This window comes from Prionailurus viverrinus, chromosome D1, assembly GCF_022837055.1.
Source record: "Prionailurus viverrinus isolate Anna chromosome D1, UM_Priviv_1.0, whole genome shotgun sequence".
Classification (NCBI taxonomy): Eukaryota; Metazoa; Chordata; class Mammalia; order Carnivora; family Felidae; genus Prionailurus; species Prionailurus viverrinus.
This window is the reverse complement of record NC_062570.1, coordinates 72,912,133-72,934,595: the sequence shown is the minus strand read 5'-3', so window position 1 is coordinate 72,934,595 and position 22,463 is coordinate 72,912,133. Positions and strand designations below refer to the sequence as shown.

At 34.7% G+C, this 22,463-nt stretch overlaps 1 protein-coding gene across 3 annotated transcripts in view; it reads left to right on the top strand.

The window, feature by feature from the left end:
* The window catches only part of SOX6 (SRY-box transcription factor 6), a 614,016-nt gene that overhangs the window by 107,133 nt on the left and 484,420 nt on the right, over positions 1–22,463 (top strand). For all 3 annotated transcript variants that reach the window (XM_047877037.1, XM_047877035.1, XM_047877036.1), the window contains exon 2: positions 8,071–8,142. The gene's annotated coding sequence lies outside the window, so the exon portion shown is untranslated. The remainder of the gene's footprint in view (positions 1–8,070; positions 8,143–22,463) is intronic.

Here is a 22,463-nt window from a genome sequence, read left to right as displayed (position 1 = left end):
ACTGGTGGGCCTAAGAAATGCAACATTAATTTCTTCTCTTCTGATCCAGAAATACCTTAATTTCTCTTCTTCTGGCCCAGATACCTTAACCTGACCATCTACAATGTGTTAAAGTAGGCTTAGGAAATGTTACATTAAAGTGTAAGTATGTACTTCCCAGTGGATGTGGATAAAATGTAAAATTGTAAAATCTTAGAGTGGTAGGGACTTTGAGAGGAAACTGGCATAGTAGTTCTTAAGCACCATCTACCTCTGGCTTTGTTTTGGGAAGAAGAAAGAGCAACTGACTTGCAATCAGTATTTACCATATTACACTCAACTGCGCTATATACCTCTTTGTTGGCTTGAAAATATTAAACTAGATAGTTTCCTTAGCTTCAAAATGGAGTATCAGAATGATAAGCTGTTATCAAAATGTGGTCCACGGACACTTGGGAATCCCTGAGACCCTTTGAGAGGTCTGAAAAGTCTAAATTATTTTCGTCATACTACCAAGGTGCTATTTGCCTGTTCACTATGTTGACGTTTACACTGAGGATGGAAAGCAATTGGGGGCAAAATTGCTGGTGCCTTAGCACAATCAAGGCACTGGCACCAAATTACATTACTAGTCATTGAATTTTTTTTTTTTTTAATCATCACTACTCACACATGAAAAATCTGGTTTTGCTTAAGAATGTTGTAGGTGAAGCAGGAAAAAAGATAGATTTTATTAATTCTTGACCCTTGAGCATATTTTCTAATATTTTGTGATGAAATGGGAAGTATACGTTTCTTGAGGAAAATCATGTGTGTGATTGAGTTGCAAGCTGAACTAACTACTTTTTTTCATAGAACCTCATTTTTACTTGAAAGAATAACCAAAAGACACACAGTGGTTGTTTAGACGTCTGCTTGGCAGACATAGTCTCAAAAATGAGCAAAGTGAATCAGCCAGCCATTTTAAGAAAAGCAACTGACACTGCTGTCAATAATAAAATTTGAACTTTCAAGAAAAAATTAATAGTTGGAAAATTTGTATCCACCATCATGAACTTGATGGGGAGTCATCCCCAATACTTAGAAACTTTTCTGATAAGATTGGTGGTGATATTAACAAATGTGATTTTTAAAAAACTGAATAATGAAATATGTCAATGTTTTGAAAATCTACACAACTCAGTGTACTGATATTTTCCCAAATGAACCAATGCATGATGCTACAAAATCATGCAAAGGTAAAAGATGCATTTAAAGATCAGTGGGTTTTAAAAGTAAGAGAATACAAAAAGTTCATTGATATTCAGGCTTCAAATTTCATATTGCAATTAACCTTTGAGAAACTATTACTTGTCAAATTTTGATATCAAAGAATAGCTCCAGTTGTCTGGAAAGGCTATTGAAACACTCTGCCTCTTTCCAACTTAATATCTGTGTGAAGTTGGATATTTTCGCATGCTTCTACCAAATCAACATCTCACAATAGATTGAATGCAGTGGCACCTATGAGAATCTAGCTGTCTTTTATTAAAGAGATGTGCAAAAATGCAAAACAATGCCTTTCTTCTAATTTTTTTATTGTGGCAAATATATTTTAAAACGTATGCTTTTGTGTTACTATGCAATAGGCTCATCATTGAATGATTATTATTTATTTTAAATGAATAATCTTTTTTCTCAACTTTAGTTTCTAATTAATATTGATAAAAGTAACCATAGCCCTTTGGGATTTTCAATAATTTTTAGAAATGTAAAGGAGTCCTGGGGCGCCTGGGTGGCTCGGTTGAGCAACCGTCTTCGGCTCAGGTCAGGATCTTGCAGTTCGTGGGTTTGAGCCCCGCATTGGGCTTCGTGCTGACAGCTCGGAGCCTGGAGCCTGTTTCGGATTCTGTGTCTCCCTTTCTCTGTGCCTTCCCCGCTCATGCTCTGTCTCTCTTGCCTCTCAAAAATGAATAAATGTTAAAAAAAAAAAAAAGAAATGTAAAGGAGTCCTGAGACCAAAGTGTTTGAGAATCATTGGACTAGATGGTCTCTAAAGTTTATTTCAACTAATAATATTTAGAACATGCAACCATTCTGAGGCGCCTGGGTGGCTCAGTTGGTTAAGCATCCGACTTCGGCTTGGGTCATGATCTCACAGTCTGTGAATTAGAGCCCCGCCTCGGTCGCTGTGCTGACAGCTCAGAGCCTGAAGCCTGCTTCAGATTCTGTGTCTCCCTCTCTCTCTGCCCCTCCCCTGCTCATGCTCTCTTTCTCAAAAATAAATAAAAACATTAAAAAAAAACATGCAACCATTCTAATGTAGCATTACTCCTGTAAGAGATCTTAGACATTTTTCTCTGGATGCTTCTCAATGTTCCTTCTGAGTAGCCCTCAGTACTGAAATCATATTGAAGATGTAGGTTGAGCAGCATAGAGTACATGAATAGGCTATTAGAAGTAGGCTTTAATAATAACTATCTTTGGAGATTTTAAAAAATGTTTATTTATTTATTTTGAAAGAGAGAGGGAGCCCAGTGATTAATTTTATGACTATTATTCTAAATTCTTGTTCTGTTATATTGCTTAAATTGTTTTTGATCAATTCATTAGCTATCGCTACTTCCTGGAGTTTGTTTTGAGGAGAATTCTTCTGTTATGCTAAGTGAAATAAGTCATACAGAGAAAGACAGATACCATATGTTTTCACTCTTATGTGGATCCTGAGAAACTTAACAGAAGGCCATGGGGGAGGGGAAGGAAAAAAAAAGTTAGAGAGGGAGGGAGCCAAACCATAAGAGACTCTTAAAAACTGAGAACAATCTGAGGGTTGATGGCGATGGGAGGGAGGGTAGGGTAGGTGATGGGTATTGAGGAGGGCACCTGTTGGGATGAGGACTGGGTGTTGTATGGAAACCATATTGACAATAAATTTCATTAAAAAAAAAAAAGAAAAAAAAAAGAGAGAGGGAAAGTGCAAGTGGGTGGAGGGGCAAAGAGGGAGGAGAGAAAAAATCCCAAGCAGGCCCTGCACTGTCAGCACAGAGCGCCACTCAGGGCTTGATCCCATGAACCACAAGATCATGTCCTGAGCTGAGATCAAGAGCCAGACGCTTAACACACTGAGCCATCCAGCAGTTTCACCTTTGGAGATCTTTAAGGGAAAATTCCTATTTCTTTGAGGAAGTAGGTTCTTGTTTCAGGAAAGCAGAGTGTTGAACTAGGTAGCATCTGAAATTGTCTTTCTTGACATTTCAGAAACACTCTTACTTTTGCCTTAGAAGATGGAAATGTCAGTAACTAAACCCTCATTTTCCATTCACTACTGCGATGTTCTTGTTAGCATGTGTGCTAAAAAAAGTTGGGCATTAGCAAAAAAAAAATTGGGCATTAACTTGGTATCATTTCCTTTGAAAAATGAATTTCACATTTCACTTTTATAGTTAATTCAAATTCTACATAATTTAGTATAATTATTAAGAAGGAAAGCTAAGAATTATGGAGTTCAAGACACACCGTTTTTGCCTACCGATGCCATCTATAAAGAACAGAAGTGATGACAATAGTAAATAAGGTTTTATTTTTTAAAAATTGATGCAGGTTGGGGGAAAGTTTCAGTTGTAATGCAAAATGAAATCTCTACAAAAATGTATTTGATTGAATTTGCATACAGGATATTTTTTAATGCCTCCCTAATTCTTATTTTGATGTATAAAAGACAAGACACTGATATCTTTTCAAGTCAGTTGAAAAAATAAATGCTTTAAAGGGAGTTGTTTTAACTCAGAAGTCAATGATTCAATAAATTAAACAAATTTTAATCCTTGACCTGAGTTTGAAACATGTGATACTATAATTTAATGTAAAGGTGAACAAAATTTTGTTACAAGTGTTTTTGGAAGTACTTCAGTACTTAAAAAATACCTTAGAATCATTGACTCTCAGGGTCAGAAGGTCATTTAATCCAACCACTCATTTGATACTTGAACCTTCTTGCTAAATCAAATAATAATAATAATAATAATAATAATAATAATAATAATGGATGGGGATAAAAAAAGAAATAGGTGTGGCTTAGAGACAGCTTTAAGCAAGATTAAAAAAAATCTAGTTTGAAAGCTTTTAAACTTTTAAAGTATAATTATACAGGGAGGTGGCAGTGTTTTTATTTGCTGTTTACTTTTGATCTCTTACCTATTTTTGGTAGAGTGGGACATGCTTTTGTGAAAATGTTTATGGTTTCTTCACTTGATGTCAAGAAAATTGTTTGAAGTTGCCTTGTAATTCAGTGGTTTTTCTTTTTGTAACCTAATTAGTATTTGGCTTCGGTTGCCAAATTAAAAGCAAGTTAGTCTGGATTTGGGTGACTGCTTTTGAATGGATAAGTAATATACTGAATTTTAGAAATAGCTTTATTGTTTGGGGACAAATTAGACATGTTAAGCATTAAAAAAATCTAAATAACTCCAGCTTACATGGAAGTTAAAATAAGCTTATACACTCAATGCTAATATTTTTGTTAAATTGTGCTTTACTTTCTGACACTTGTGTGCATATGTGTGTGTGCGTGTACCCATATTTACTTTTCTATAAATTGATTGGTTATTATATGTGTATTTTTAAATTCAACAATACATTTTGCCATCATTTTTATGTCAATAAATATACATTTATATCATAATTTTTAATGAGTATAGAGTAGTGTTATATGTACATATCATAATTTGCTTATCCAGTTAGTGGGTTATTTCCAATTTGGGGTTGTTATAAAAATTCTGTAATGAACATAAATATTACATATATATTTCTTTTAACATTTTTGTGATTAATTCTTTAGGATAATTTTTAGAAGTAGTGTTGCAAATTCAAAGGATATCAACATTAAAAAATTTAACACTTACTCTCAAATTACTATTCAGAAAAGTTGTATCCAGTTTATAATCTAATCAATGGTATATGAAAGTATTTTTTTCCCCACACAGTCACCAATACTAGTTTTTGACCAGTTTATAAATTATTTTGCCAATATTTTAGGTGAAAACATTTTATTTATATTTCTTTGATTATTAGGCAGATTATAGATATTTTTGTGTTATTGAACATTTGTATTTCTTCATTTATACAGTTACTTTTTATATTCTTTTGTTTTTTGTATTGAAGTGCTTGTAACAATTCACTTTTTATTTAATAAATTAAGGATGTCCAAAAGATTTGACAACCAGAGAATATGAACAATGTCACCATCATGGCCAGATATAATAGTCTGTGGCCCAGGTTGGATTATTGATTCTTCGAAGGATCCTTGAGGAGAAAGGCCATCACCTTTAAAAAAAAAAGTTATTGGGGCGCCTGGGTGGCTCAGTCAGTTGATCATCTGACTGTTGGTTTTGGCTCAGGTTATGATCCCAGGGTCATGGGATGGAGCCCTGCATTGTACTCCATGCAGGGCATGGGGCCTTCTTAAGATTCTTTCTGTCTCTCGTTCTGCTCCCCTCTCCCACTCACTCTCTTTCCAAATATAATAAAAAAAAATGCTGTATTTATTAATTGAGCTATAATTTACATATAACATATTAGTTTTAGGTTTACAACATAATGATTTTACTTATTTTAAAAAATTTTTGTGTTCATACTGTTTGGTACAATCTCTCACCCATGGTCATTATTTGCTGAGTGAATGAATGAACAGACGGAGGAATGGGACAATCCGTGGTGATTGGTGTTCTGAGGATTCATTTTCCTAAACAGATTGTGATTTTCCAGAAAAGATGGTGATTTGCTCTGACATTTCCTTCTCTAACTTTTTAGTTTTATGCTGCCCTCAAGACCAAAGTAGCCACTTTTATTTTGGAAATGACCTAAACTTTTCTAGTTCTTAAAGAAGTAGCTTACTTTAAATTGTTTTTTGTGAGTTAATTCTTAACTCTTTGCCCTTCATAAAATGTTACCTGTTTATTCCTAAATTGCAGTAAGAAGTATGCATTTAAGTCCTCTTTTTTATAACAATTAACTATGTGACTTTAGAAGCTCATGCTTTTTAAATTGTTTGCTCCCAAAATCCACCAATAGTGTAAATCAGTTGATAATGTGAGTCAGAGTTGCTTTTAACATATGTAGTAAGATTGCATTGATATGACAATTGAGATTTATTGACTTCACATTGATGTATATTAGAATATTATTTGCCCTAAATGTCTGGAATCTGATTTGTTCCAATTTTAAATATTTCCAGAGTTAGAGATCTTAACTCCCAAAGAGTCCAATGATTGAGAAAATGAGATACTTGTTAGCTGCAATATTTTTTTGGCTGCATTTTATTTTATGCCCCATTATTTAAATGCAAATGAAAGAGATGGGTTATATTGTGTATCTTGTGTAATTCTAACTCATACTTTTAAAGGAATGGTTGCCAGAAAGACAAGGTGTGATTATTTTTATAATATACAAGTATTGGATTCTTCCAGATTTTATGCTTTTGGGTATACAGCATTTTGCTATAGATTTATTTTGTGGATAACTTCAAATTATAATCTACGACTCAGGGCAGGATAAAATGTAAGAATAGCTTATATCAGAACAAGTATTCTTTGCTGGCTTTGAATTGTACACAGAATGTGTCCACATGGTGTTATATAGTGTACCAGATAAAATTGCTCTCCTGGATCTGAAAACATTAGAAAGCTGTGAGGAAGAAATGGGTGTTACACCAAAAGTAAATTCAGAGCTACCTTCCCTGGCCAGACTCTCCTGTACTTCTTACACCCATGGAAATAGGCATCATAGAATTGTTGGAAACCTGTGAAACTGGAGTGAAGAAGGCCTGAGGAACCATTCTTTACACAGAGAAGGAGGTCTAGAGAAGAAACCTAATAGTGTATTAGCCATCAATACTTAAACCTGTCCAAATGCCCAGGACTTTTATTATTTATCAATCCTGACTGGAAAATAGAATAATTTATCTGGGTCATTTAGGCAAAAACATATAGGAGCTGGAGTCAGGGCTGAGTTAGATATTTATTTCATATCTCATATTCAGATGCCTAATTCATTTTAACCATTTGTGCTATAAATATAACGTTGAAAGTAGTGTTTCCTACAAAAGATGTTGATCGAGATTCATTTTTTTTTTCCAGAATGAATCTATTTAAATCTAGTTAGCTAAGTAACTGGTTAGTTAACTAACCTATATGTTTACTAGCTATGTTTAAAAAGTGTGTATTGAATCAAACCAATCTCTAAGTCTAGGAAAGTTTCTGACCTAAATTAGGAACTCAAGTTCCATTATTATTTTAAGTTGAACACTACTCATAGCCATCCTCGCATTTTGGAAAGAATATGGCCCTTGCAACAAAGTTTCTTTGTTTTCATGGAACTAAAAATGTGCTGTATTTAGACCAAACAATAAAAATAAACTACCAAACTACCTTCTAATGCATGGGGGTTCTGGAGAGAGGAAACCATAGATATTTAGAGGCATAAAGTGACTCATTGTGCTAGTTAAAACTTTTTACAAGGCTAGCTCTGTGTGTTTGAGTTGCATCTGTTACTTCTTCAGCCAGAACTAAAGTGTGTGCAAGCAAAAGAATTTTGGATTGAATTTTGCCTTATGCAGAATGTATTGCATATAGCCTAAATGTCTAAATGGGTTCCATACCTTAGGCAGAACAAGAAATGCATCTTTTCATTTTTATTCTACCTATAAGATATTCCTGTTGGACACATCCAAGATATTTTCTGTGAAGTGCATTAATTTTAACTTGTAGACATAAATTAAACATGTTTTTCAAATGTAACTACTTGTAAGCTTCTATTCCCTTAAAAATTGTTTTTCTCCCTTTTGTTTTTATTTACTGATACTTTAAACACCTACTTTACTACTGCCTTTTTTTTTTTAAGCCGTAATGGATAGAGATGTTGTATTCCTAGAGATAGAACAATGAAATAATTATTTATTTTGATATTATCATCTTGAAAAAGTTGTTAGAATAGATGGGGACAACTGCCTGAGTTAAAAATAGTATAAATTTTAGATAGAATGTATATACTCCTTTAATAAAACATTTAATGCAGTTTACTATATTATTAAATTTCATTTTCTGTCTAAACTTTCAGGTCACTTTCATGAATTCAAAGGCAATTTACCAGTGATTTCTGGGTGCTGGGGCTGATTTTTTGTCCGTATTTGTAAGTATTGGTTTATTTATTACTTTTCTCATTGTATAATGAAAAAGTTAACAGTTTGTAAACAAGATCTTAATTTCTTTTGTGTGTGAATTTTTATTATTTTCTCTGTTACTTTAAGTGTTATTAATTTTTTGTAAAAGTTTTCTTAAGAGGACTCTGGAAAAAATACCAGCTGGTGAAAAAAGCCTCAGTTTGTGATTTCCAGTAAAATAACACAATGGTTGGGCCCGTTATAGTAAGCTGAAAGAATAAATATCGTACTTTTTGAAGATGGGGCTCAATTATAGGAATGAATTACCTTAAAGGAGCTAGTCTATATACATATGAATAATTTACCCTGATGACTTCCCTCAGTCTTCTGGTTGTATGGACTTGAAAAGTATTATGAGCCTATGCACATGGAAAAGATGTGAGATGATACAGAATTCAAAGAGCTGTCAGTACATGAGGAGATTATGTACTAAGGAACCAAAGGCTTATTTAGTAAATGTATAATGGGGGCGTTCCTGCCTTCTTCACCATCCCTAAAACACGAGTAAATTTTAAGTGGTATTTGGGAATACAAAGATATTTTTTTCTCAGGAAAGAAGATAAATTTCAAGAAAAAAAATGGAATGAACTTGAATGAATCAATTAAAGTACTTTAAATTTATATATATTTATTAGTATAGAAGTAGTTTAGAGTATGAGGCAGGTATTAAAAAAGTCTGTGTGTATATAAGACCATACTTAAGTAACTTGAGTTTAAAATATATTTATATGTGTTTATTGTTGGTAAGGAGCTCTTATACATTTGATAACAATAAAGACATAGGAAACTTGTTCTCTTTTAGTGTACTCCTACAAAGGGGTTTTAAAGAATATGCTTCTAGGAAAAGTATTTAAAAAAAAATTATAAATTGGAGTTTAAGTAATTCAGTATTTAAGCAGAGCATAGGGAAAATTTATTTAAAACCAACTTTATCTTTCTTTTAGTAGTAGCACTGATTGGGACAAGCATTATGAATCAGCTTTAAAAAATAGATGTGAATGTTGAATATAGTTTAATACATTTTTATATATTTTTAATGCTTTCTGAATGAATAGATTATTTTTGTGGAACTATCAATTCACATTTTATTATTTGAAGACAATTCTTATGTAAAACACAAAATATTAAACGGCATGGCTCATTTGGATTAAATATAAGCTTTTAATTTGTGCAAGGTATCATAGTGAGGATTAGGAGGCGAAAAAGATGGAGAAAGAAATGTAAAGTACCTTTGAAGTGCTCTCATGAAAAAGGATAATTCTGAGGAGTTGAGTTTATCCTATTAGAAATCTGAGTGAAAGGAAACAATTTTGAGTTGTTCAAATCTTAATTGCTTTGTCCTTTCTTTTAACTCCTTTCTCTCTTCTTTTGTATCATTCAGTCATTTTCTTTTTTTTAAATGTTTATTCGTTTTTGAGAGAGAGAGAGAGAATAGGGGAGGGACAGAGAGAGAGGGGGACAGAGGATCTGAAGCTGGCTCTGCATTAAGTGTAGTGAACCTGATATGGGGCTTGAACTCATGAACCTTAAGATCCTGACCTGAGCTGAAGTCCAGTGGTCAACCAGCTGAACCACCCATGTTCCCCTAAATCATTTCTTTCAGTAAGTTTTTAGGATGACTACATTTTAAAAATGACAAATAGGAGATAAATACTGGCATTTCAACCAAGATGGCATTCATTAAAATATTAAAATTAAAATATTTACATTTCTCATTACCCAAAGTCTCTCCTTTCTTATTTCTTTACTCCTCTTCTGTGTCCCCCCTCTACCAGATGTACTTAGGCTAGCTTTGAATGGAGGTGATCCAATTAGCTGAGATTTTTCTAGTGATCTAACAAAGAGAGAGACTAAAAATAGAAGGGATACTGTGGCTATAGTTTTCATATGGTTATTTCTGGAGTTCAACTTAAAAAAAATCTTTCAGCCAGTTTTTATCTGATCTCTTAGGCAGAAGCCATGCTAATCATACAGGCCCAAAGTAATTGTTTTTCAACCCTGAGAACTTCCATATGTTAGTTTAGGGCATGGACTTTGTTGTTCCTTTGTTCAATGGTCTTAAGCTTTGTTAAGGCCATCTCCTAAACTGGAACTTTCTTATTAAAGGAATGTAGCAGGATACTGCTGAGATAAGTCAGATAAAATTAACATGGCATCCAGAATGCTTAAGTTCCCATTCCTTTCAATTACTGCAGAAATTGTCCACCACTTACACTGAATGATGAGGCAGCTAAAACAATAGAAATATTTATCTAGTTTGGTTTAAGAACACGCAAATGGGATATGTGACAATGGCTTCTTTTAGGAACTTTAATTTCCATACTGGAACTGCTTATTTGCTACATGATCTAAGGAAGAAAGTTATACCCATGGCCATGGGAAGGTTTCTTAGTAAGGCATGTAGAAGCCAGTCTGTGAGATAAGGAAGGTGGGATATTGTTTTGCACATCCATAATGAATGGGCCACACCAAGGGTGTGTGAGAACCACTGGAATCTTACCTACTCACATCAACCACCTACATCAGAAGAGGAAAACACTGTGAAGGAAAATGGTTATCTTCTCAGAAGCTGAAAGCCTCTTACACTATTTTTTTCCTCTTTAAAAAATAAAACTACCCTTGTCTTTTTCAAACGTAGGCATTGTATAAGAACACTTTGTTTTGCATGTGCATATCTCACATTTAATTCTTTATCTCTAATTTAAATTAATTGTGTAATTCTGACCATTCAGTTTTACCAGGACAATAAATGATTGGTTTAAAACAACAACAACAACAACAACAGAGATAGGCCATTAAATACCCTGCTTTTTCAGGTTACTCAGGCCTTCTAAGTTATTTGATAGTGAATTTACATTTATAAAATTCTGTCTTTGTTCATGGTCTCGAATAGCAAACTTTTCCCTGAAAAGATACAAAAGTATTTTATTGTCTGGCATAAGAAGTGATTATTGCTTAGCCCTATGCTTGAAGCAATAATAATAACAATATCTTATTTTGGTATAACACTTGCTTTTACAGACATTAAAGTGGCCGAGTTTTGTAAAAACTGTTAGGTAAGTAGGAATTATCCTTATTTTTGCAGAGTAGCAGGACTCAAGTATAGGGCCTCATGGTGTAATTAATTCAGTGCCCTTTCCACAAAACCAAGCTGTCCTGTCACAGAGAGAATTTTAGTTCTCTTTCTTTTGTTGTTTTTGATCACTATCTCAATCTCCATTTGGTGGTCATACAAATATTTTCAAAAAGTTGAGGGAGAGTAAGTCAGGGAGGAGATTGTAGAACACTTTTTACCAATTCATTTCGTCATGTCCCTGGATCATTTTCTCCTCCTTGACATTTTCCTATCCCCCTATTTCAAAACTGCCACATACCGTGCTTTAGCTGAAAGTTTTGGAATTGTGTTGATTTTCAGGAAACAAACAAAAAATCATGAATTCATGTCTTTGTGGTATTTTAAAATGGAAAGAAATCTGTTTCAAACTGAGCATAGCCCAGACCAAAGCTCCCTCAAGTGAGAATGCCTGTGATTTTCAGGACAAGCAGGTCTAAGTGCATTATCTTTAAAAAATATTATTCCAGGCTAATCTTGACATAAAGCAGGTAAATAAAAAAGATGAGCTGTGAAAATCCACAAATAGGGCTTGAATGCCATTTTCCATGACAACGGGAGCTGCCCCCTGAACGCATTAATGCTGGGAACGTAAGGAATTTACAATTGTGCCTTCTCAGTTTTACAGTTGTGTGCTCATGTTAATTAGAGATATACTGACATTTGAAGTATCTACATTAATACACACAGCTACTGTACATTTGTGAACCGTGGCCAGAAATCTACTTTAATTGAAAGCAGTTTGCTAATCTGAATGTGTATATCCATTACATTTTAAGCTTTTAAGTTTTATATACTAGTGCCCTTCGATACTTTTTCTTTCTGCTCTCTTCACTTTCTGTTTCTAATTTATTTTTACCTGAAAGGACAGCCTGGCCTATTTTAATCTACTAGTGGTGTTTTGGAGCAATATTGATGGAATTTTGAGAAAAAGTGTTTTTAATAGTGTCCTTTATTTGTTGTAGTTTGAATATCTTTTCCCTCTCTGACTTTCTAAATTGTGGGTTTTTCTTGCAAACCTTTAAAATGGCCTGCCACCTAAATAAGGTAGGATTTAGGTTTATGGAATTTGCTTCACTGGCTATATTTAAGCACTAAAAAGCTACTCTTCACAGTCACGCTCTGGTTTTAGCCAGAAAAGCCCAGTATTAGAGACCTTGGTGGGATGAACAGTGAAGAGGCATTCTGTTTTTTTCTAATATAGCTGGGTTTCATCTTTCCCTCTTGATGTCAAGCCATGTATCTTAATTTTTGGTTTGCAAATATGTTCACAATAGCTTGATGACTTGAGGTCATTGTTAGCCCTAGAGTTTTTGCTTTGTCTCTGTCACACAAAGAAAAGACCTTACATCTATTTTTTGCAAGCTTGTATTTCTTAAGAAGTAAGAAATATTTGCCTGTCAGGATTTTTAACCTAATTGTTTTGTACTTGTTATTTAATGAAACTCCCACACTTACTTTTTGGACCAATCCCTGAATATTACACAAGACCAGTTAGAAAGAAGCTTCCTTTTAGCAGAACCAGAACAAGCCGCTCTAAAAAGTTTGTAATACTCTGGACTTGTTTCATTAAGCCATTTTACTGGCACCATTAAACTGCTGAGACCTGGGCCCATTAAAACTTACTCAGTATTATTGTTAGGATGATGGCCTATTTTACCCTTTATTACTTTTTTTCCCCTGTGCTAAGTTCCTCTGTTCTTTATTCTTTCATGTTGCTTACTACATATTGTGCCATCACAGCACATTTGGTAATTCCAAGTTAATTGCTCAATTATCAGTGATAGTCATGAAGCACTTGAAACATGCACAGTGGAAGATTTAAAAAATTTCAAAATAAGTTGGTGTGTCATAATCTCAAATGTGAAACATGCCAATATCTGCAGGCATAAAAATACACTGCATGAGCTAGGCATTTCAGGGAAGGCAAAAATCTACTCTTAAAATCAGTGCTCTTGTCTGGCAGTGAAGTGTTTCATCTTTGCTAATTTCAAACAACATATCTAAATTTGATCTTGGTTTACTTTTCAACTCTAAAAATTTGGTCATGGTTATAAAAGAAAAGGGAAGTAAAACTGTATTGATTCAGTTTAAATGTTTTACCGGAACCTTACAATCATGATATTCACTGTTAAGTGGAATTTGATGCGAGGTAGATCCATGTTGGATATCAATCAAAGAAGCTGACTTACTAAGGATGTAGAGTGATCTCTTTATGATGTTTCTTCATTCATAAGGCAGTCCTCTAATCAGAGGACAGCATTATTACAGTGAAGGTAGTATGTTGATGCTGAATTTAGACTGAAACAACAACAACAACAACAACAATGGAACAATGACACTTTGGGGACTTATTTAGAATATCATGCAGTAATATTCTCAGATGACTTCAAGATAACTACACATTATGGCAAAATAATTATTGTAACTCTTTTGGCAACTAGGCAACTATCATTAAATTTTGCATTAGTATTCAGTTTACGGTTTTCTCTAAACTAATATAGCGCCAACAGCTCTTTTTTAGATGCTATTATGGTTCTTTCACATTTTTATAGTACTGTAGTAAAGCTGAATTTACTGGCTACATTTGAAGGTGGAGTAGAACAGCACAAGAGTCAACATTAAAGTGATTCAGTGCCCGTTGGAGAAAAATTCTTCTTAACTTGAGATTGGAAACAATGTGGGTCTTGAGGGCAGTTTGCTAAGAGCAGCTAATAAATTTGAATATTTCCCTAAGAAGCTGTTCCCTGAACTTGCTATTAACCAAGAAGATAGGTTTAATCATCTTTCAGCATTCTTACATAACTTTCATTAATATTTAAAGGAATTAAATGTATGTAGAGAAGGGGAAATAAAGCCGTAACCTGAACTGAGTGGTGGTCTCAAATATAAGGAGGTGAGGGAGTGTCAATAAATGCAGTAATTATGCACAGCGAACCATTATTTTATCATTAAATGACTTATAATTATAACGTATATAATGTAGATCATATATAATATATGTATTATAATGTCTATACTTCATATTAAAACAATTTTTTTTTGAGAGAGAGAGAGAGTGTGAGCATGAATGTGAGGGGAGGGGCAGAGAGAGCAGGAGAAAGAGAATCTTTAGAAAATCTTAAGCAGATTCTATGCCCAGCTTGGAGCCCAATGCAGAGCTCGATCTCACGACTGTGAGATCTTGACCTGAGCCAAAACTGAGTTGAACACTTAACCAACTGAATCTGCCCTATAATGTCTATACTTCAGTTAACAGTAAAGTCATTGATTTACTCAAGCATTTAGATAGCAACAGTTTAGTAGCTATTTAGTTTATAAAGATTGAATAATCAACAAAATCTAGTATGTTTTGTTGTATGCTTATCTCTACACCTCACTTGCAGCATGTAGTTTCATCTGAAGTACATATTTCATGTTATTTTGGAGTATGGATACAAATGCTTGTCATTTCACCAAGTTTTTGACCACTGTAAACATCAAAATGTGAGTTAAATGTTCTAGTAAAGATAAATTTCTCTCTTCCTTCCTCCCTTCCTCTCTATTTCCCTTTCTCCCTCCTTCCCCCACCTCTCTCTTTCTCTCTTTCTCTCCCTGATACATATATATGTGTATCACCTACATATAGCTTACTAGAGTTTTTCAAAGATGCAAGGCAATCATAGTGTAAAAAGATTAATTTCCAAAGCATCATCTTCCATAGGTGACTGGCAAAAGAGATTGATCCTTAATGTTTAATCAGTCAAGTAAGTTTGTCCACATGATGTAATGCTTATTATTATTATTTGTTTAGCACTAAGGGCTTGGCACAGTGCTTACAAAAGAAGAAAAGATAGTCTCTAACCTAAGGGCTTAAAACTTGATATGTTACTAGAGAGTTTATGTGGGTGGAGTTTCCTTTGGATACAAACTGTATTGGAGATAGCTCTTTTTCTTTTCAGCTTACACAGTTTCATATAAACTTAAGTGAATGAATTCATTAATAAAATCAGATTTTCTATTTTTGTTTCACCTTTGGGCTCTTTTATACCTTTGGAACACATAAGCACAACAAAGAAAGATATGTTTGATGGCTAATTATGATTTTTCCCTTTTTGACCCAGGCATAATAGATAATTAAGCAATAGCATTAATGAAATCTAATTCTGCACCCCTATAGCTGCCTACATTATTAGGTGGAATTTAAATTCTTTTTTTTTTCCTTTAAAGCTATGGCAGGCTGGGAAGAAGCCAGTGGCTTGATTTTAATTATTGCCACCAGTGTTCTGAGTTTCACTGAACAAAGTGCAGAAGAAAAACAGATATTTATATTATATATGGATATTATATACAGATATTATTCCTTCTGTGAATATTATTTTTCTTCCATGACTATATACATATAGCATCACTAACTAGAATGGGTTGTTTTTAAGGTGAGATTGGTCACACATAATTTGATATCTCATATAGCAGTGAGTATACACATAATGAATAGTTGACAGGTTTAAGGGATGGAAACATTCTGGGCTTTCTGGTAGTGGCCATTTGTAGAAGGCACTGTTGATTTTGTGACTAGTTACAGAGGGTTTTTCCCTGGACTTGCAGTCATGGAACAGATAGGAATTGAAAGGTAATGTCTGGGGGAAGACTGAGAAAGTAAGACATGAAAAATATGGGTGTAAACAAGAGAGCTGTGTGTAAGAAAACTTTGAATGCCTGGAACTTTTTGAGAAGATATGATTGAATAAATAGAAGAAATATCTGTCCTTCCAATTTCACTGCAGTAATTGAACAGAGGAGACAAAAGGGAGAGAAGTTAGTGAAACAAGACTATTGAAATAGGAGACTTTTGTAAAATCACAAAATGGATTTGAGGATTGTTATTTAAGATGTGGAAATAATTATTTGGATGACAGTAGTAACTTAAAAAGAGCTCTATAGTTTTTTCCCCCTAATTTGTTCAATTTTATTGATTTCAATTTAGTGCATTTTAAGAACAACTGTAGGACTTTTAGGAAATGGGTAGCCCCTGGTAGAAAAACCAATGAGAATAATTTTGCTTTATTTGGGGAAAGATTAACATAGATATATATGAAAATACTCATTTAGGTATTGCTCTAATATTTTATATGGGAGATCTTTAGAAATGTCTTGTAACTATCACCAAGAAGCATCCTTGTATCATCTAGAACAAAGAATCTTGTGAATTAGGTTTCAAATATGTTATATGATGTTTTTAGTTTTAGAGGTTGGGAAGTTCTTTGGAATAACATTTCTGTAAAATGACTTTTAGTGTAACGAATCTTCCTTTCCTTTCTCCTTCTGCTTTTCCTCCCTTTTTCCCTCCCTTCCTTCCTATCCTCTTTCTCCCCTTGAGCCATTTCTTTCCTTCATTTAGAGATAGTTTGTTTTCAGTTAGCCTGTATGCTGCTTGCAAAGTTGTAAGATAATAACATGTGTCCATTAAATTGTAGGCAGGCTCACGTTTTTAAGGACTGAAGGGTCCCTATTTGGTTTCTTTTTTTAAAATGTATTTTATTTTATTTTATTGTTTAAAGTTTTTATTTATTTATTTTTACAGAGTGAGAGAGAGCAAGCAGGGAAGGGGCAGAGAGAGAGAGAGAGGGAGAGAGATAATCCTAAGCAGGTTCTGCACTGTCAGCGTGGAGCCCAATGCAGGGCTTGAACCCACAAACCATAAGATCATGACCTGAGTCAAAATCAAGAGTCAGATGCTTAACCAACTGAGCCACCCAGGGCCCCTAATTTAATTTAATTTAATTTAATTTAATTTAACTTTATTTTATTTTATCTTTTGGGCGGGAGGGGCAGAGAGAGAGGGAAAGAGAGAATCTTAAGCAGTTTCAACACCCTGCATGGAGCCCCACACGGGCCTGAATCTCACAATGGTGAGATCATGACCTGAGCTGAAATCAAGAGTTGGATGCTTAACTGACTGAACCACACAGGTGCCCTCCTATTGGGTTTCTTATATGAACTAAGGGTACACTTGCTCTTTTTGTGTAATCAAAGAAACTGAAGAACTGTTGGGATTAGTTTTACTGTTATGAGGTGATGAAGTTAGGATAATGGGAAAGAAGTGGTCATCTTTATTGACCTAACAGTTTGCTAAACCTGAATTAGGATTTGTCAAATTTGAGGGCTTGTTGAATGTTTGCTCTCTATGAACAAGATTAGTCATGGTCAAAAAAGGATAATTTTTAAGTTTTCAGGAAGACTTTCTATAGTCTATAGACTGTTTGGCCGTATACTTACAACCTTGAAGGCAGTCCTTAGTTGTGTTTTTCTGGCAAATCTTCCATACAGAGTGAATTTGTCACAGTTTTTGATGTTGGTTGTTTCTTGAGAATTAGTTTGACCAGGGGTTAAATATCCCATGCAACCAACAGGGTAAAATTTATGAATGATCTTAAGAATACTAAGCAGGAAATGAAACCCAGATATGCCTGAAAGAAAGTTGTGGATTGGTTAAGGTTATGATTATACAGGAAACTGATAGAACAACAAGCTGTGCAGCAATTTGAAGTGTTTAACAGGGAACAGGCTGCCACTCTCTCATTACACTACCGGCCAGACCAGCACTCTAAACTTCCCAGTGTCTGTGGCAGGAGAGGAGTGGGAGGGAATCAGGGGTCTATGGCAGAGAGAAGTTAACAAAAAGCAGCTATTGCTTGTGCTGAGCACCCGTATGTTTTAGACATTGTGCAATGAACTTTCATGTTGTTATTTTTAATCCTTTCAATAGTCTTAAAAGATAATTCCTCCCTCTTCCAAGTCCCCAGTTTTTTTTTTTTTCTCTGTCTCTAAATTCTGCTTTCTTTTTTGCTTTAATAGCACTTAAAATGATTGGTAAGTATCATATATTTGTATGTTTATTTAATGTCTATTCTCTTCACTAGACTAAAGGTTTTGTCAGGGCTGAGACCATGATTATTTTGTTCAATCCTGTATGCCCAGTTTCTATCACAGTGCTTGATACAGTATTCTCCCAATAGATATTTATTGAGTGAATGAGCACCTGAACAAAATATAAAGGAAAGAAGGAAGGAAGAAAGGAAGAAAAAGGCAGAGTTGGGATACAAACACAGTCTATTTGACTTCACGACACATGCCTTCTCACTCTAGAACAGCAGCAGGGGTTCACTTTATTTAGAATATTCTTGATTATGCACTCATCTGACAAAATTTTCATGGGTTCAGCTGTCATAGAGTATCTCAAATCTGTTTGCATTGTAGTCTGAGAATTCTTACATCTTATTTTGAGCCTGAATGCCATGAAAAAGCTGAACTGCCTTTTTCTCATACTGTTGGAATATTGCAACCATTTTATTTTAACAGTTCTCTCTAGAAATATAGATTTCATGTTCTAGATTTTTGGGTTTCTGCTCTTCCTACACAAAGAGAGTGCATTTCTCTTTCCTTTTCTGAGATTGTCACTTAATTTAGTTCTTGTGCTGCTAAATTGACTCTCAGTAATAGGCAGAGTGACTGCTGTATGCTGTGCTGAGTTTTTTCCTGGAGAAGAGGTGCGTCACTCTTGTTCAGAGAGGACCTGTGGGAGGGGCTGGGCTCACCCACGGAGCTCTTATCTTGGCTGGTGCCAGGCACTGGGGCTTGGTTTGGTCATTGGGCAGTGAGTTCCTTCTGTTTTCCTCATTTTTGCTCCTTGAATTTTTCCTTGTTAGTAATAAACGTCAGTGTCGGGGCGCCTGGGTGGGCAGTCGGTTAAGCATCCGACTTCAGCCAGGTCACGATCTCGCGGTCCGTGAGTTCGAGCCCCGCGTCGGGCTCTGGGCTGATGGCTCGGAGCCTGGAGCCTGTTTCTGATTCTGTGTCTCCCTCTCTCTCTGCCCCTCCCCCATTCATGCTCTGTCTCTCTCTGTCCCAAAAATAAACGTTGAAAAAAAAAATTTAAAAAAAAAAATAAACGTCAGTGTCAAGAAGTTTTTTGCTTTAATATTGCTTTTTGAATAGTGCTTTTGATGAGTTTCATATCCTTTTATCTCTGGTTCCATCTTTTAAAATAGCCTTACTGTGTCTTTCCATTCTATTCCCCAGGAAGGGAGGTAATATAAGTATGTTGAGAGTAAATTCAAGGTTTGTCCAATCCCATAGTACAGAAAAGTGTCATTGTGTCTAGGCTTTCAACAATGACATATGTAGCCTTGAAAGCATACATTTTAAAGGTGTGCAGATATGGTTAGATCAAAAGGAAGTATGTATCTCCCAGATATATTGAATAGGTACATATTTAAATATTGATGTCAGCTTAAATTCTCCTATGTAAACTCCCAGGAGGATACAAGAAACAGATTTCTGTGATATGAAACAATAATCATCTTTACTGGACCAAATCGACAATTTTGGAAGCTCTGGTCATATGGGAATTTATCATTCGAAGCAGCCTGTCCTACTTGGAAGTTAATATCTTAGTGACGAATGATCTGACCCATTAGGGTCTTCACCTTGGACGGTGTAATCAGTGGTCAATTTAACTTTCAACTTGCCCTTTGAAAACTATTTAAAGATGTGATTATTTGTTTTCCCAGTTATGGAAAATCCTATTTTTTTTTTTGTAGCAAAAATTTACTTCCCAGGAGAGTGCTTAGTATCTGTTAGAAATTAATTCAACTCAACAAATATATACTGAGTACTGATTTATTCAAAGGAGAAAATTAAATGCTGCATTGGAAATAAATACAAGTACACAAAATTCCTGCCATCAAGAACCTTAGAATCTAGACATAATTATTAACCCCCCTTCCTTATTCCTTTTTGTGTGCTAACACAGTGTCTAACTAGTGCCTAACTAGTACATGGCTCAAAGGAGGGATTAATAAATGCTAATTAAGTTACATTGATTATTGCAGAGGAAAGGTGTAATTTCCTATGCAGAATATATTAAGTGACTTAATAAACTAAAGAAAAAATAGCACTCTGGGGGTTCAAAAGAAAGCTATATCCCATGAAGAAGAAAGACTATAGGAAGCAGACTCTTTGATGGTCTTTGAAGTTTGAGTATATTTTGTTAAAGGAATAGGGGATGAAGACAGGAGCATCCTGGTAGTGAGGGGATATCACAAGGATGAGTTTGGGACAGACAAATGGAAACAAGGAAGTATGGGTTAGGGAACAATGAGAAGTCCAGTCTGACTGAGGTACAGGCTATGTATAAACTAGAAAATTTAGTGTGGTCATATCATTGTGACCTGTAAGGCTAGGTTAAGGTGTTTGGTGGATTTTAGGGGGCCATCACAACCAAATAGTCCAGTGGTATGGCGAGAGCTTTGCTTTTGAAAAAGTAGTTGAGCCAGCAGTTTGTAGAGTTGATTAGAGGGAAGAAAGTCTTGAACTAGAGAATAGCTTGTGAGGGCTATTGTAATAGCCTAGGCAGGAGATAAAAAGTGGTATTTGGGGAACAGAAAGAAGAGACTTTGCCAATATAGGATCAATAGGCCTAGTTAGATTATATGTGGTGGAGAGTATGGGGGAAAGAAAGGAGTCAAAATGACTCTAATTGCTGTCCTCATTCATGAGTAAAAATTAGGAGTATTTGTTTCTTTCCATGGAGAATTGGGAGGAAGAGGCGTTTTTAAAGGAATAAGAATATACTTAAAATTACTTTGAGGGTTAGAGGCATAACATAAACACAAAAATCATTAACACTAGGAGTTAAAATGCACCAGGCAGGGTGTTGTTGATTTCAGAAGGGTAAAGTAAAACTTGGATACTGTGAGTGAGAAAAGTAACAATGCTTGAGATTATGGTATTCTTATCAACTGGCTTTCACATAGGGATCAGTACATGACCTCTGTGAGGAATAAAACAGGTGCGTAGAATTTGGTTACTTTTAAAACTTTCTCAGATAAAATGATGACTATGACTCTCTGATTATATTGCCATATTTTGTCCTTCTCTACAGAAGGAATAGTTGCAGCAAATATACTTAGAATATAGGCCCTCTCTGCTTATCTCTTTCAAGGGAAGAAGAGGTAGTGTAGGAAAGCATATTCATGAGTAAGAAAAGACTTATTGAAATAAAAATTAAGGAAAGAAAAGGCTTTTTCAAGAGAATGGGATAAAGTCAAGTTGATTTCATAAAGGATCCTTGTCATTCTCATTATTTTATCATTCAGACTAACACTAAAATGCATTCATTCATTTATTCATTCACTTGATAAGAATATGAATTCAGGACTCTTTTGACATCAATGGAGTTTAAAATGGAAAAGGAAGATTTAGTCCACAGGAATTTGTAACCTATTTGTGGAAGGAAATGAAATATACATATATGAAAAAGAAGAGCAAAAAAGTGACTGGTACAAACAAAACCTAACAGTTCCTCCCTGGGAAATGCTTTGGCCATTATTTCTTCTTCATGGCAGGAACCTTGTAATTGGTGGAAGGAACATGGCCATTGTCCCTTCTTAGAGACCTAGAGTTTCTGGTCATCTCCGTCTTCACTCAACTATGTATGCAGCCTCCTGACACACTGAACTCCTTACTATCGCTTTATTGAAGGGTGCTCTTTCATTACCTGTGTATGACTTAAAGATCTGGCTCATTTGGGCCTAGCAAATAGTGCATATTATGGAGTGCATAATAGGTTCTAATAAAATGCTTTTGAGTGCATTACAGAAGCTCTGTCATATGTTTTATCAATTAAGATATTTTAGGTTAAACAATCTTTAGAAATTTAAGTATCCTGTCAGTAAGTACAGAATAAAAATTCTAAGTGAGAAAAAAATTAAGTATCCTTTGAAAAAGTTAACATCTATTACTTTTTCACATCTTATGCCTTTTATATGCCTCTAATACTTTAAAACCCCCACACAACTTTTGAGTGCCTTTCATGAATCACACTTATATTAGATACTTCATATTAGTTTTGAAATATATGGTGTGGAATCCCTGCCACCCGTGGGTACTGCTGTGTACTAGCTGTGATCTTATACAAATCAAATAACCTCTTGGAGCCTTAGCTTCCTTACTGGTAAAGTGAGACTCTTACCTACTGCATTTTTTTTACAGCTTTATCAATGTATAATTGGCATACAATAAACTACATATATTTAAAGTGCACAATTTGATGTTTTGATGTAGGTATACACCAGTGAAGCCATTTCCCCTACCAAGATAATTTGCATATCTATCACTCCTAACAGTTTCTTAATG